This window comes from Neopsephotus bourkii, unplaced genomic scaffold, assembly GCF_033783945.1.
Source record: "Neopsephotus bourkii isolate Nb327-2 ecotype Australia unplaced genomic scaffold, CSIRO-AGI_Nbou_v1 NB_678, whole genome shotgun sequence".
Classification (NCBI taxonomy): domain Eukaryota; kingdom Metazoa; phylum Chordata; class Aves; order Psittaciformes; family Psittacidae; genus Neopsephotus; species Neopsephotus bourkii.
Genome location: NW_026901177.1, coordinates 530,420 through 543,436, shown reverse-complemented (window position 1 = coordinate 543,436; position 13,017 = coordinate 530,420). Strand labels below are relative to the sequence as shown.

General features: G+C 39.8%; 1 protein-coding gene across 10 annotated transcripts in view; it reads right to left on the bottom strand.

Annotated features, from left to right (window-relative positions):
• The window catches only part of MCF2L2 (MCF.2 cell line derived transforming sequence-like 2), a 183,440-nt gene that overhangs the window by 72,721 nt on the left and 97,702 nt on the right, over window positions 1–13,017 (bottom strand). The gene's annotated exons all lie outside the window — the stretch shown is intronic.

Sequence of the window (13,017 nt, the reverse complement as noted above, 5' to 3'; positions counted from 1 at the left end):
AGTATCTTGGTAAAAATGTGGGGGGTTTTTTTACTGGTAAGGTTCTGGTTTTCTCTGCTTAGAAATGTACTAGCAGTCTCTGCTTACTAGTTCCTTTTCATCGAGTGAATCAAACCTGGATCACTTTCTGCTTCCTCTAAGTTTCTAAACTATTGAGAAGCAAATTGCTTGGCTGCCCAAAGCAGCAGCTGGGACAGTCTCTCTGACATCTGGCCAAACTGGAGTAGTGAGTACTGAAGCAGGGAATGGTAATTCACCTACTGATTAGGGAGAAGCATGTGGAAAACCCACTCAGCATTTGAAATGCCAGTGGCTTGTGTTTGGTGTTATTTTGCATCTACAGTGTACCTACAGTGTTACAGCATCTAGGATGTACCAAGTGTTGCCTCATCTCCCATCATTATCAGTCTGTGCCTGCGGACTTATCTAGGTAATACTTTTATTTGAAGATGTCACTGAGAGTACAGAAGTACTGAGGATTTTTTTGTCTGGGGAAGCTGCTGTTACTGTAGTAGGTCTGCTGTGCCTTGCAACTGGCAAGAAAGTGGTGAGAACCAGAAAGTGATGGATTAGCATGGCACTACCAGCTCTGCCTTCCATACGGTGCTTGCAGAGTTTAATGAAGTACCTTCTTCAGCTTCCTAGGATATGCACATCTTGAGTGAGGCTATCTGATTATTCTGCAGGCCTCACAAATCTTTCAATTCCAGTGGAAAGCAGCATAGTCCACCTCTGTCAAACTGGCCAGAAGTGATGGCGTAGTTTTGACTGGTACAGGAGACATTGTGTATCTGGAATCTCAGCAATATTCAGGAAATTTTCCTTGCCCTGAACTGAATCTGTGTATTCCTGAGTCTTCAAAGACTACATCAGTAGTCATGGGCAATTGAGAGGCTTTCTCTCTTTCGTAAGATTTGCCCTTGGCAGAGAGGGGAGAAATACTATAAAAGGGTCTTTGAACTTAAATTCTGCAGTTAATGGGGAAACCACCAAAATTATGGAAATGGGATGATGAAAGACCTCTTTTGCTTTGGAATTGCAACTTTTTAGAATGAACCTGTACTGGTCCTGAAGTTTGCCTGTTGCCTGGTGGCTGCATAGTCTGACCTTAAACTTAGATGGAATTGTGGCTTGGAGATGCTGCTGATACATGCCCAAATAACTCAGGAAATCTAGCAGATCCCAAGACTGCTTAAATAACCCGTGAACACATGACCTCAAAAGGGTTGTAAGTGAAGGAGTGCTGAAGAGGGACATATGTTTATACATTGCTAAGACCACAGACTGTAAAAGCTCCCACCTTGTAGTATGGACCAAGTTTGCTTTCTGCAAACCAATTTCATGAGGTCAGGCTTGACTGGTACCATCTCTAGATTGCTGGATGTAGTCTCAAACTTGAATAAAATGTTTGGTCACTCAAAGCTCCCAGGAATGCTTCCATGCTCTGAAGATACACTGTTACCTCTTGTGTGAAGCAGCTCAACCTCAGGTGCAGCAACTTGGGAATAAAGAACCCCTTCTGTTAACACAGGCCACACTGTTGGAGGTGCTTGGGGATGTAATGGCAAAGGAAGGGATTTTAGCCAGTCTTTTTATTTAGAGCTGAGGAAAGCTGCTTTGAGTTGAACTTGCTGTTGGCCCAGTAAGTCACTTTCTGCTCACATATCTTTTCTTGCTATATCCTTAAACTTCTCTTTCTTCCAGTTTCATTTCTGCTGAGGCCTGAAGACGCTTGTGCTGATTGACTTAAACTGGCCTTTTTAGTTAGGGCAGGAAACTTACAGCTTTGCTTCTTTAAACTGCTACTCAACATACACCACTGCAGCCCCTTCCCCAGCCCTCAATTAATGTTTTATTTTTATGGAATGTACTTTTCTTTTTCTATGGAAAAAGAAATAGAAGTGGGTAGATTTTCTTCTACTTGACTTGGTTTAGTAAAGAAAGATTAGTCTTTCACTTTGTTCTGTATACTGGGGTGTATAATCTGTGTGTTTTATTGGTGAAACTAGACAGAGTGCTTTTGGAACTCTTCCTTGTAACTTTCCTGACTTCCTATAAAATATTTATTCACTATATGTATTAGTAGGAAACTCTTATAGTGGATAATGGGGTGGCAAAGGTGTATCATGCTTTAGACTGTTTTCTAAGGTTCTGGCTGCTTTGTCCAGAAGACCTGAGCAAAGTCCTGTGGATATTACAAGTACTGACTTTCTATTGCATTATTCTTAAATCTCAGCTTTCTAGAATGATGCAGCTTCTTTCATGGATTTTCATTCTTCCTCCTGCCTTATGTCGTCCCTGTCTTGTAAGTTCTGCTCCCATCTTTGTAGCTTCCTTCTAGAGTCAATATATGGGTGTTTTGTGGTCTGTATCCCAATAAATTCTGTTTGTAGTTTCTCTTTAACTCTGTTTCACTAAACTGTCATCACAGCAGTTCTCAGTCTGGTGCTTTGTGTATGATAGCACTGTACATAGTTCGGATTTTGGCCTTATGTTAATCTTGCATAGAAGTGTGTGTATATATACATGAGATGTATTTATATATATATCAAAATACTATTTTTACTGTCTCTTCACGCTTTAGTGTGACCTACTATCCATTTCTCCCAGGTTGAGACAAGTATTTCTGGTTAAATGCCATTGCACAAGCCTCCTTCACATAATTTACAAAGACGGTAGTCTTAGAGAAATCTTACTGTTTATTAAATATGTTTGGAGTGTTTTGCAGCTCCTTTGTTTGACTTTTCTTATCTGATTTGAATCTTGAAGCTGGGCCTGAGGAATTGCTTGTTTAGTCCTCTGTTCTGTGGCTTGTTACAGCCAGTGACTTGTTAGCAGCTCTCAGGACACTTCAAGTGTGGTAAGCTAGAAATTGCAGGATATGGTTCTTCACTGCTACCGCTTACTGTACTGTCATGTTCTCTTAAGTGCATATAGGGGGTGTTGGTTTGGTTCTTTGCTTTTCTGTCATGAGCCATGTTTTCTTAATAATGAAAAGTAGACAACTGCCTCCTGTTCAATACCTGGCCTTGTTGCGCTGTGGAAAAGGCTGCATAAAAAGCTAAAATTCTCCTTGGTTCCCACAGAAGTAAGAGAGGATTAAGGGAGTTCATCCCACCCAGTTTGCAGACAGGCTTAAACAAAGCCTTGCACTGCTATTATTCCAGCCAGTCTGCAGTGCCTTTGTATATGTTGAGGTGGTTCTCAATCCACTTTATCATAAAAACCTGAGATGTTTATGTCTTCCTGTCTTGCTTGAAACAAACATGGACACCCTCAACATGAACATAGGAGAAGCCTTCTGTATTGAATCTGTTTTTATATTTACAAAGAACCATCAGCTCTTTATGTGGACTATTTGACGGTCTTAAACTTTTTAAAATGTGAAAACTACATTAAAGCCTTGAAATTTATGTAGTGGTATAAAATAATTGAAATAGACCTTAGCTTAACACTTCACTACTGAACTAAAGGAAAAGGTTAGCTAGCCATGTGAATCCAGATCTCATGGAAGTGCTGGAAGGTAGTGGCTTCTGTCAGCAGCTGTTGCAAATGCAGGAAACATTCTACTCTTAGTCCTTTTTGGTTCTCAGCTCTTCCAGTACACTTGGCTTTAGCAAAGTTTCCTTTGTGGCTTTCTTTAAATCTCTCCCCAAAACTTACAATTACTCCCCAGGAAGTGGTATCTTTGACAGAGATAGATTGGAGAGCATGAACTAAACACTTTTGGATGGTATCTATTTGATAGAAGTTTGATTTTACTCAAGCTACCTGTATGTCCTAACATAAAGCTTCTAGCATGTTTATTCAGTTTCAACTTAAAACTACTTGAGGCTTTCCCATGCCAGTGAAGACTGTGTGAATGCTTTAAGCATTGCAGTCTGGAAGTTAGCACTTGGGAGAAATGGACAGTTTGTGTTTGCTAATTCTAGATGACGATTTGCCTAAAGTTAGAGTGACTCTTTAATTCAAGGTGCTGTTTATGTAACTTTAAATTAATTAAAAAGGTAAGTTCTTTAACTTCTGTGGTATACCACGAATGACTAGTACTTCATGCTTCTATAGAAAAATAGTGTTTAAATAGTATATAAATATATACTTCACTTTTACACTGCACCTGCATGTTTTGAAACAGTTTTGGCAAATTAGTGCTGAAATACTCCAAATGGGAGTAAATCTCTTAAGAAAATAACTGAAGTACAAATGCTAAACAAGAAGTGAATACATGGTCAGATAGACTGCTTGTTTGATTCAAATAGATGAATTTCCTATTAATAAAAGAGGACAACCCACCAAATAAGATTATCCAAGAAACAGACAGGATTGTTAATAAGTCTTCTCTTCCATCAGCCCCGAGTAGAATACAACTTTTCCTCCAGCTTAAGAGATGCTAGCAGCTATGCATAGCAGTGAACAGGAGGGGGTGAGAATGAACAAGGCATGATTCTGTTATGGGCTGAGGGAAAAGGGAGCAGGGTGTGCAGTGACAATCTGTTCTTAAGTGCTTGTAGATCTGTGGGTGTATGGAACAATGAAGTGGCTTAAGCAATACTTGCTCTTGATCTCAAGAGGAGAGCTTTAAAGTGTTGTGGCAATGGCAGCTTTGCTACCTCTGTGGGGTTGATGAGGCATTAGGGGGTCATCTTAAGGACATTTTCTTGCTCATAATTTTTCCCTCATCAGAAAACTTATCTTTTAAATTTCATTGTATATGCAGATGCTTTCTTAGATATTGATAAAAGTATTGGTTTTCTCCGAAGAGCTGCTGCTTTTCTAGGCTGATCCTATACTTGCTTTAAGAGGAGTATCTTAAATTACTAGGAGGCCTTTGAGTGTAGATGTGTGATTTGCTAAGGTACATCTCTGTACATGGTAGATTCAATCTAGCATTACACCTTGTGCTTGCTTAGTGTGTATATATGGTGGGGAAAGCATGGCCTTGAAACTGAAGACTTGGATACTTCTCTGACATAGAGAAAATTAGTCTATACTGTCTGGTATAGCCAGCTATGCATAGGACTGGGACCTCACTTGCTCCTTAATTCCTACAATGGTGTATAAAGAACTGAAAAACAGGCAGAGTTCCTGACTTCATGACTTGGGTCACCTTAGTGAAAAAGTTTTTAACAAAAGTGATGTTGGCTCTTACTGATCATGTATTATTAGTATGGGAACCAGCACTAGTGTTTTGCAGCCCAGCTTCCTCCAAATCTTGCGTATGTAGTTTGCAGGTAGACAAGTAAGCCTGCAGGCTTGTCTCCCAGGTCCCTACTTATAGCTTTGGGAACATAAATTACTGGAGGAAAAAGATTTGAGGCAAAAAGGTGTGATCCAGGACTTTGCTCAGCTGTATACAGAGTATAAATGGTGTCTGGATGGAAGTCTGCATGATACTTGGCTAAGCTTGATGAGCCATGCCTGAGAGAGAGGCAATTTTATTCAGCTGAACCAATTTGGGAAGACTAGATGCGATGATACTCTGTGGATTCGTGAGTTTACATATCTCTTATCTGTGCTAACTTAAATCTGGAGACAGCTAGTCTAACAACACTAAAAAACCACCAGTTCCTGTAGCCTGTAAGTTAAGCAGCATTTGTCTTGACTTTAACTGCAACAGGTTTTATCATCATTGGTCTAACTGAAAGAAGAAAAAAAGAACAGAAACCTACTTTTTAATCTACAAATTGAACATGCCATTAGTCAGTCTTCCTGCCATAGTGCCTGAATGTTATTGTCGCATGTAACATCCAAATTTTAACTAAACTTTTGCTGCAATATGGGATATCTGTCTTGAATTTGATGCTGAATTTGGATCACAGGCTACAGGATTGTCTGAGGAAGAGAAATAGATTGGAGAGCAGATGAGAGGATGTTTGCTCTGGAATGAAAAACTTAAAACATGGAACTAGGACAGAAAAGTCTAGGTTGGTTTAGAAAGGACCATAGTACAACAGTGTTAGCCTTTTGTCTAAATGAATCCTTTATACACTTTCTAACTCACTGGTTTGTTGGGGTTTTTTTTTTTTTTTGCTTTTCTGTTTGTTTGTTGTGGTTTTTTTGTTGTTTTTGTTGTTTGGGGTTGTTTTGGTTTTTTTTTTTAGTATTCTAACTAAGCAAAACAAAAGTTTTAAAGTGAGGCCCCACAGAAAGGCAGCTTAAACTAGTCTTGCAATTGGTGTGTCAATCTTAAATATGACTTCCTCTCTTAGTCTGGCAGTTAGCATGGAAAAAGTGTGTCTCAAGATAGTTGTTGAGCTTGATCTTCAGGTATGGCCTGTAGAGTGGAACAGAAGTCACTTTAGGTTTGTGGGGAAAATAGGCAGGACATAACATCTCTAGATCTAGCTGCAAATAAATATTTGAATGGGCTTACTTAGAACAGGCAGCTGAAAGAATTACTGATTAGGTGAGGCTCTGATGTTGTAGCTCTTCAATGTTAACATGCTATGAAACAGGGATTCAGCATTAATGTGTAACTAGAGAATTTGCATTTTCTTGTCTACCAGTGTTGAGCTTTGGACTGGATCCTTAACTGCTTGGTATTTCGCAAGTGCTTTCTCTAGTATGGGGAAAAGCATTTTCTTCAGCCTTCAGTTTTGGTCAATCTTCAGCTCAAAGCTACCATGTGTAACAGGATGTCCTTCTTGCAAGGTTGTCAGGGATACACTTTTGTAGAGAGGTGAATACACTAACGTGGGATAGAAAGCAGTAGCAAGCTGGCCCTTTTTGTAATGCCTTACCCACTTTTGCAGGCAAGGTGTACTTACAGTATTCCGAGATTAAGTGATATATAGTCACTAGAAAATCCCTTGTACCACTTGTAGAGAAGCTTCCAGATAAGGTTCCAAATATGAACAGAAATTATTTACTATAAAATTGGAGGATGGGAGGCTTTCTGGAGGCTATAGAAAGTGCTGACTAGAAGTCTCACTCAGAAGCAGAAAAACTGGTGCTGTGCAACTAGTTTTGATACTTAAGCTCTGCCATCCACACCTGACAGGGTAACATTAACAGCTGCAGCTAATATGCTCTGCCTCTTTGCCACATGCTTTTGCCTTAGTACATGGGAGTTGGAAGGGACATATACCAATTTGCCATGTCTTTAAATACTGGCACTGTAAAAGTGATCTTGCATAAATGTAGACTGCTGTTCAGCATAGCTTTAGAGTTCATCACTGGCATCTGCTGAAACAAATGCAATGGGTTGTACAGTCGGTACCATTACAGCCTTTGTAACTGCATTTTAGAGCTCTGACTCTTCTGCATGGAAGTTAAGAACTTGGTTACTCCTCAGAAAATGAGAGCATGCAGCCTCAATCATGTCACTGCCAGACTCTGAAACTTTGGAATATTATCATTAATGTCAATATAAAGAATTGTCTCTTTACCAAATCTGCTGAACACAAAACAAAGAGCTTCATGTTGGTGCTTGTGCATTTTGTGCAGAATCGCTTGAACTAAATGACTCATTTTTTGGAGGCTTTCATTATGGAAAATGCAGTCCTCCATTCTAGCTTTTATGGGGAAGAGTCCACAGTGAATATCCTAGGTTAAATCAACTGAAAATTGCAGTCTAAATATAGATAGATTGATGCTTCAAAGATGTGATTCTGCTCTGCGCCTGCTACCTGCACAATAGCTATTTCAAGGAACTAATCTGATGAAAGCAATGTAAGAAGGCAAGTCTGGCCTTTCAGGCAGATGTCTCCAGTTATATTTGCTTACAGATGCTGGGAAGCTTACTGCTCATTTTAGAGTGATTTCTTAAGTTTCCCCTCTCCATTTCCACCCAGTAGTTATAGCAAGTGCAAACCCTCTCTAGAAACTACTCTGCTGGCAGCTGGCTGTTTCCTGGCAGAGATTCTGCTTCCAGCCCTGAAGGAGTTGAAGTGCTTTATTCAATTGCCATCTAATGCTCTGCTATCCTTCAAAGAAAGAACACTTCAGAGATTTCCCCGGTACTTAGAAGTGTTACGTATCAACGAGAAGCATCAACTGGTTACAGCTTTCAATGTCTTACTTTTGCCACTGTAGTTATTTCTGATACAAAGCTTCCCTGGCAAAAGTGCTGTATTTCAATGTCATTTTGGGTGTGTTTTGGGTTGGTTTGTTTGTTTGTCTTTTGGTTCTGTTTTTTTTTTTTGGGGGGGGGGGTATGAGGTTGGGGTTTTTTGTTGGTTGTTGTTTTTTTTTTTTTTTTTTTTTGGGGGGGGGGTTGGCCTTTTTAATAAGGGGATTGCTCTTAATGGAGCAGCCTCAGAATCATTTCAGGAGTTCACGTTTTGGAAGGTGTTTGGTGTTCACCTTCAGAAAATCAGGTGTCTGTGCAACCTAAGAAGACCTCAACACATGTATAAAAAGTCTCCAAGAGTACTGATTCTACCTTCCCAGGAAACTGTACCCTGCCTGCAAGTTGCTAAAGAACTTGCAATCAAATATGAGAATGCAGAATATGGGTTAAGTGTTCTTGAAGCAATTTTGAAAGCTATTGTCAGTCCTCCCTGCATAAGTGTTCCTTATTAGTGCAAGATCTGTGATCTGACTCTAAACTTTCCATAGATCTTTATAGCATTAGATTGTTTCTTTTTCCTTTTTAACCCCATTGTCACTTTGACCATATCTCCCTACAGGGTATCTGTCCACTTTGCTTTCCACTTCTCACCAGTTTTGTACAGAGCAGGGTGTAACAGTGGAAGTTTTGATATTGAAATTATTTTCTTTGCAGGCTCTGTGCTTGTGCTTTCTTTCCATCTTGGTGTTTGCAAACTATGAATGAAGGCTTAGTTGGCTAAGTACCCTTTTTTCCCTAAAAGTAACTTCTGTCACTATGACAGGAAATCCTAGAAGTGTCGGGGGTGTAACTTGCTCAGTGTTCTGCTCAGGTCTCTTGTGAGACAGCTCATGTACAAGAGGAACCTGAAGATTAGTTTCAAATCAACTTATTATACATTAAGCTTCTTCAGATACTGGGGAGTTCAGGAAGAGGACACAGGCCAGGATAGAGATGACAGCATGATTTATGAAGGCATATGTCAGCAATGGGAAAATGGTCAGAAGAGCCTGAGTTTCATAATCTTGTAGCTAAAGCTATAAGCAGCAATGTCCGTTCAGGCTTTGCTCCTATTAACTTAGGCACATACTTTCTTACACTTTAATTAGTTAGTTGGAAGAGAAAATCTTGATAAACATGTAATTTTGTGTTTTGATAGCTTATTTGATGTGCTAACTGGACTAGATTTCCTTTGGTCTTTTGATGTGGAAGCAGTACATAAATCAGTACTGCTGGAGATTCAGAGTTTCATTTCATAGGAATTGTAACTGTTTAAATTGCTCAGAAATCGAACATAGCAAAAAAAAAAAAATAAAATTAAGCTCTACTTAAACAAAACTCTCAAATGTGCCAAAACATGCATTCTTTGAACCCTGTAGCTCCTTTCTAAATGGATTTTCAAAGCTTCAGGAAAATCCAACCTGCTCTTTTCAGGATTGCTTCTTTGTTACATGAGGCTTGACACAACTGTCTGAATTTAAATCCAGGTAGGGTTAATCTTCATTCCTGCAGCTTTAACTGAAGTGTGTCTGCTTCTCTGTCACCTCTGTGGGCACATTTCATTAATGCTGTAGAAGTGGTATTGCAGCTTAGGTTCATGTGACATCTGAAGTCTTGCAGCAAGATAGAGCATCTCTGCAATGTGCCTTCTTACCTGGACATCCCACTCCACTATCAAACAAGCTGATCTGGAGTAGCTCATGTGACAGGAATATCCTAACTTTAGCCCAAAAGCCTGTCCTAAGGCTTCAGATTTTCTGTAGTAATACACAGCCTGTTAGCCTAAGAACCTAAAAGACCAAAAGCTTTAGAAACAATGTGTATTACATCTGGTTCTACAAAGGAAATCCTTGAGCCCTGTTGTGCACTTAGGTTAGGCTCTAGATACAGCTTGACCTGAATCAACCAAGTATCAATTCTGATACTTCAGGGTTTCAGCAAGCTGCTTTTGAAGGGAAGAGGTTGTGATGAGCTGTTGATTGGCTGGTTGAGCAACCACATAAGCTCCGGAGCCATTGCAAGCTGTAAAAGGTCAGTGCGGTGAGGATGAGAGGGCAGGGCTGGGAAAACAGAGAGATCCAAACTGACAGCAGTAAGCTTCTGATTGATCTTAACAATCACATAGAATTGCACCCTTAAACTAAGTGGTTGTTTGATACAGCCAACAAGATATAGACACAAGAGATTCAGCAGTTCTTTAGATTACTGGTGTTTGAAACTAGGCAATGTTTGAGGTGTTCCTTCTTGTGTATCTTCTGAGCTTTCTTTATCTAAGAGTGATTGGTATGAAAGGGATGGTTGCTACAAGCTGATAGGATAAACTGGTTCTATTTAAAATAGTGTTTCCTGGAATATCCTGCACTGCCTGGGAAAGCTGCTTGTGATCTAAACTTATCTTCTGTCTGAGGCAGAAGGAATGAAATATATATATATATATAAACTCTATTACAAATTAATTGAAGCTCAGCCTGTGTATCGTACCACATGAGAAAATCTGGAGCAGAGAGTTAGTGTGTTCTCTCTGGTCAATCTTAGTTGGTCCCTCTCAGGTTTAGGTTTTATCAGAGTGGTGGTAGTTGGAAAAAATCTCCATGTTGGAGTGTCTTTTTATTCCCTCTCCACGGTTCTTCCCACAAGGGTCTGTTTCTGGTTTTTCACATTTGAAGTGTCCTTAAGTTTCTTTAGTGCCTCTGTTTTCTGCCTCTCCTCAGTGGACTTTCCAAAACTATTTTACTTCTACCCTGAAGTTAACTTAAAACTGATTTTTTTTTTCAAATATTGACTGCTGTGAGCATTGGGAGTAGCTCCCTGAAAGACTGCTTTTCTGCAGTGGTCACTCTACAGACTCTGGAGTTTGCATAACAAACTGTGCTAGCTTCACTTTCATCCCAAAATATATGCTGAATGCAAAGTACAAAATGAATTGTAAACATTTGCTACACTAAAATGAAAGTAATGTTTATGGAAATACCAACAGGTTAAATACCAAAGGTTAACAAACTTGTTTAGGGAACAGTAGAATTGCTGCAGGGTGAAGAAAAGCTTGCAGTTCTTGCAGCTGGGGAAAGACTTCATGCAGTTGCGAATCTTAAATCTACTGGCAAGGAAGGCAGCTACAAAAACTGTGTATGGGTACTTTGTTCTCCCATTCTCTCTCCAATCTTAGTGAATCTAAAAGCTTCCAAGCCATACGCAAGCAAATGCATGCCAAGAGACAAATCACCTTAATTATGGTCAGAAAAATGACCATCAAACATGTTTTTATCTCTGTTCCACCATGCTTTCTCTTGCTAGGAGAATGTATTGGTGTGTTTGGTGGTGTGGCTGGGTTTTTTCTTCCTCAGAATTGTGAGAATCAGCTGGCAATGAATAGCTCCTATGGTGACCCAATCTGTTCCCTTCTTAAGGGAAGGGACATGACTAAGCACAAAGGATGTGTGCTGCAAATGGGCTATAAAAAAAACCCCTGAAAATTAGAGTATCTGTGCACAGACACCTTCAATGCCAGTCTTCAGCCTTTTTTTGAGGGAGATGGGCAGGTACGTATAGGCCTCCTCAAATTTCATCAGTATTGCTCATCTATATATATACTTTATAAAATAGCAATTTAAAGTTTTAACTGAGAGGTATGTTTCTGAAGAGGATTCTGAACTTCTCTCCACTAAAGAGTGATCTAATTCCCCTGAACTAGAGTAAGGAAATGACAGACCAGACTGTTCCAGCCTTCAAGTCAGTTGACTTTATGGCTTGCTTTTTCTTCAAGCAAAAGCTTAAGTTTTCTCCCCAGTATCCCTGACTTCCAGGGATTGTGGTGCTACGGAGCAGAAAACCCAGTCTATGTGTATCTTCCGTCCCTGATATCTGTTCCATAATCAAAGCTGGGTTTCTGATGGTTTGGTTATTGGGGGGGTGGTTGTTGGTTTTTGGTGAGTTTTTTTCTGATTAGCTTTTTTTTGTTGTTGTTTTGGGGTGGTTTTTTTGGGGGTGGGGAAGGGTTGGGTTTTTTGGGGTGTTTTCTTTTGTGTGTGTGTGTGTGCTTCCCCTCCTTTCTTTCCCCCCACCTGGGGACTTCTATTGTTACCTAGTGGCAATAACTATCATGTAGGTTAGTTTCACTGCTAGTCTTCAGTGACCTCTGTCACTTTGTGGTGTTAACTTCTGCTTTTACCAGATGACATGGGCAATTGCATGCTGTTGCCAAAACACCTTAGCCAAGTGTAATCCAAAATAGTTCTTTGGTGTATTCCTGTGTTTACCAAGGTGAACTTTGTTTCAAGTGGTTAAACAGATTTTCCTCCTGCTCCCTTTATTTTCAGAAAAGTCAGACAGCTGCTTTGAAGCTATCATGAAGGTTGAGCTTTTTTTTTTTTTTGACTTTGTAAATGTAACTGGGGGAGATGATGCTGCAGCATTTGTGCTAACTGGCCAACTTCATGCAGAGTACAAGTTTTTGGAAATGAGCACACAAGTTGGACGGGGAAACCAGAACTTACCACTAACTTCCTGAGAGTGAGGATATCTTCAGACCCACTCCTTCAAAAGGAGCTATCAAATGTCTGGATTTCTGAAATACTGCAGCTTGTTTGCATCTCATCTGCAAGAGTAAGCTTTGCAGTAGCACTGTGTTATAAAGTTGCTGAGTTGATAACTCTGAGGTGCATTGTTTAAATTCCTGTTTTCAAAATAAAAAGGGTTTAAACTGATACTATAAAAAGTGATGACTTTTATTCACCAGACTGCCCGTACAGCTTTTCTGTTGTGCACTATAATCTGCACTCCTCAACTGCACCATTGCATGGTTTCCATTTTGAGGAGGCAGTCCTCTCCCTGTGGTAGATAACTACACCACACAATTGCTCTAAGTTTTCTTATCTCTATAGTCTGTTGCAGTCTCATCATGCTATCTAGTTGCAAGACCTCAGATGGGTAAAACAATTTCAAAACGTGTTGCATGTGACTTCAAATGT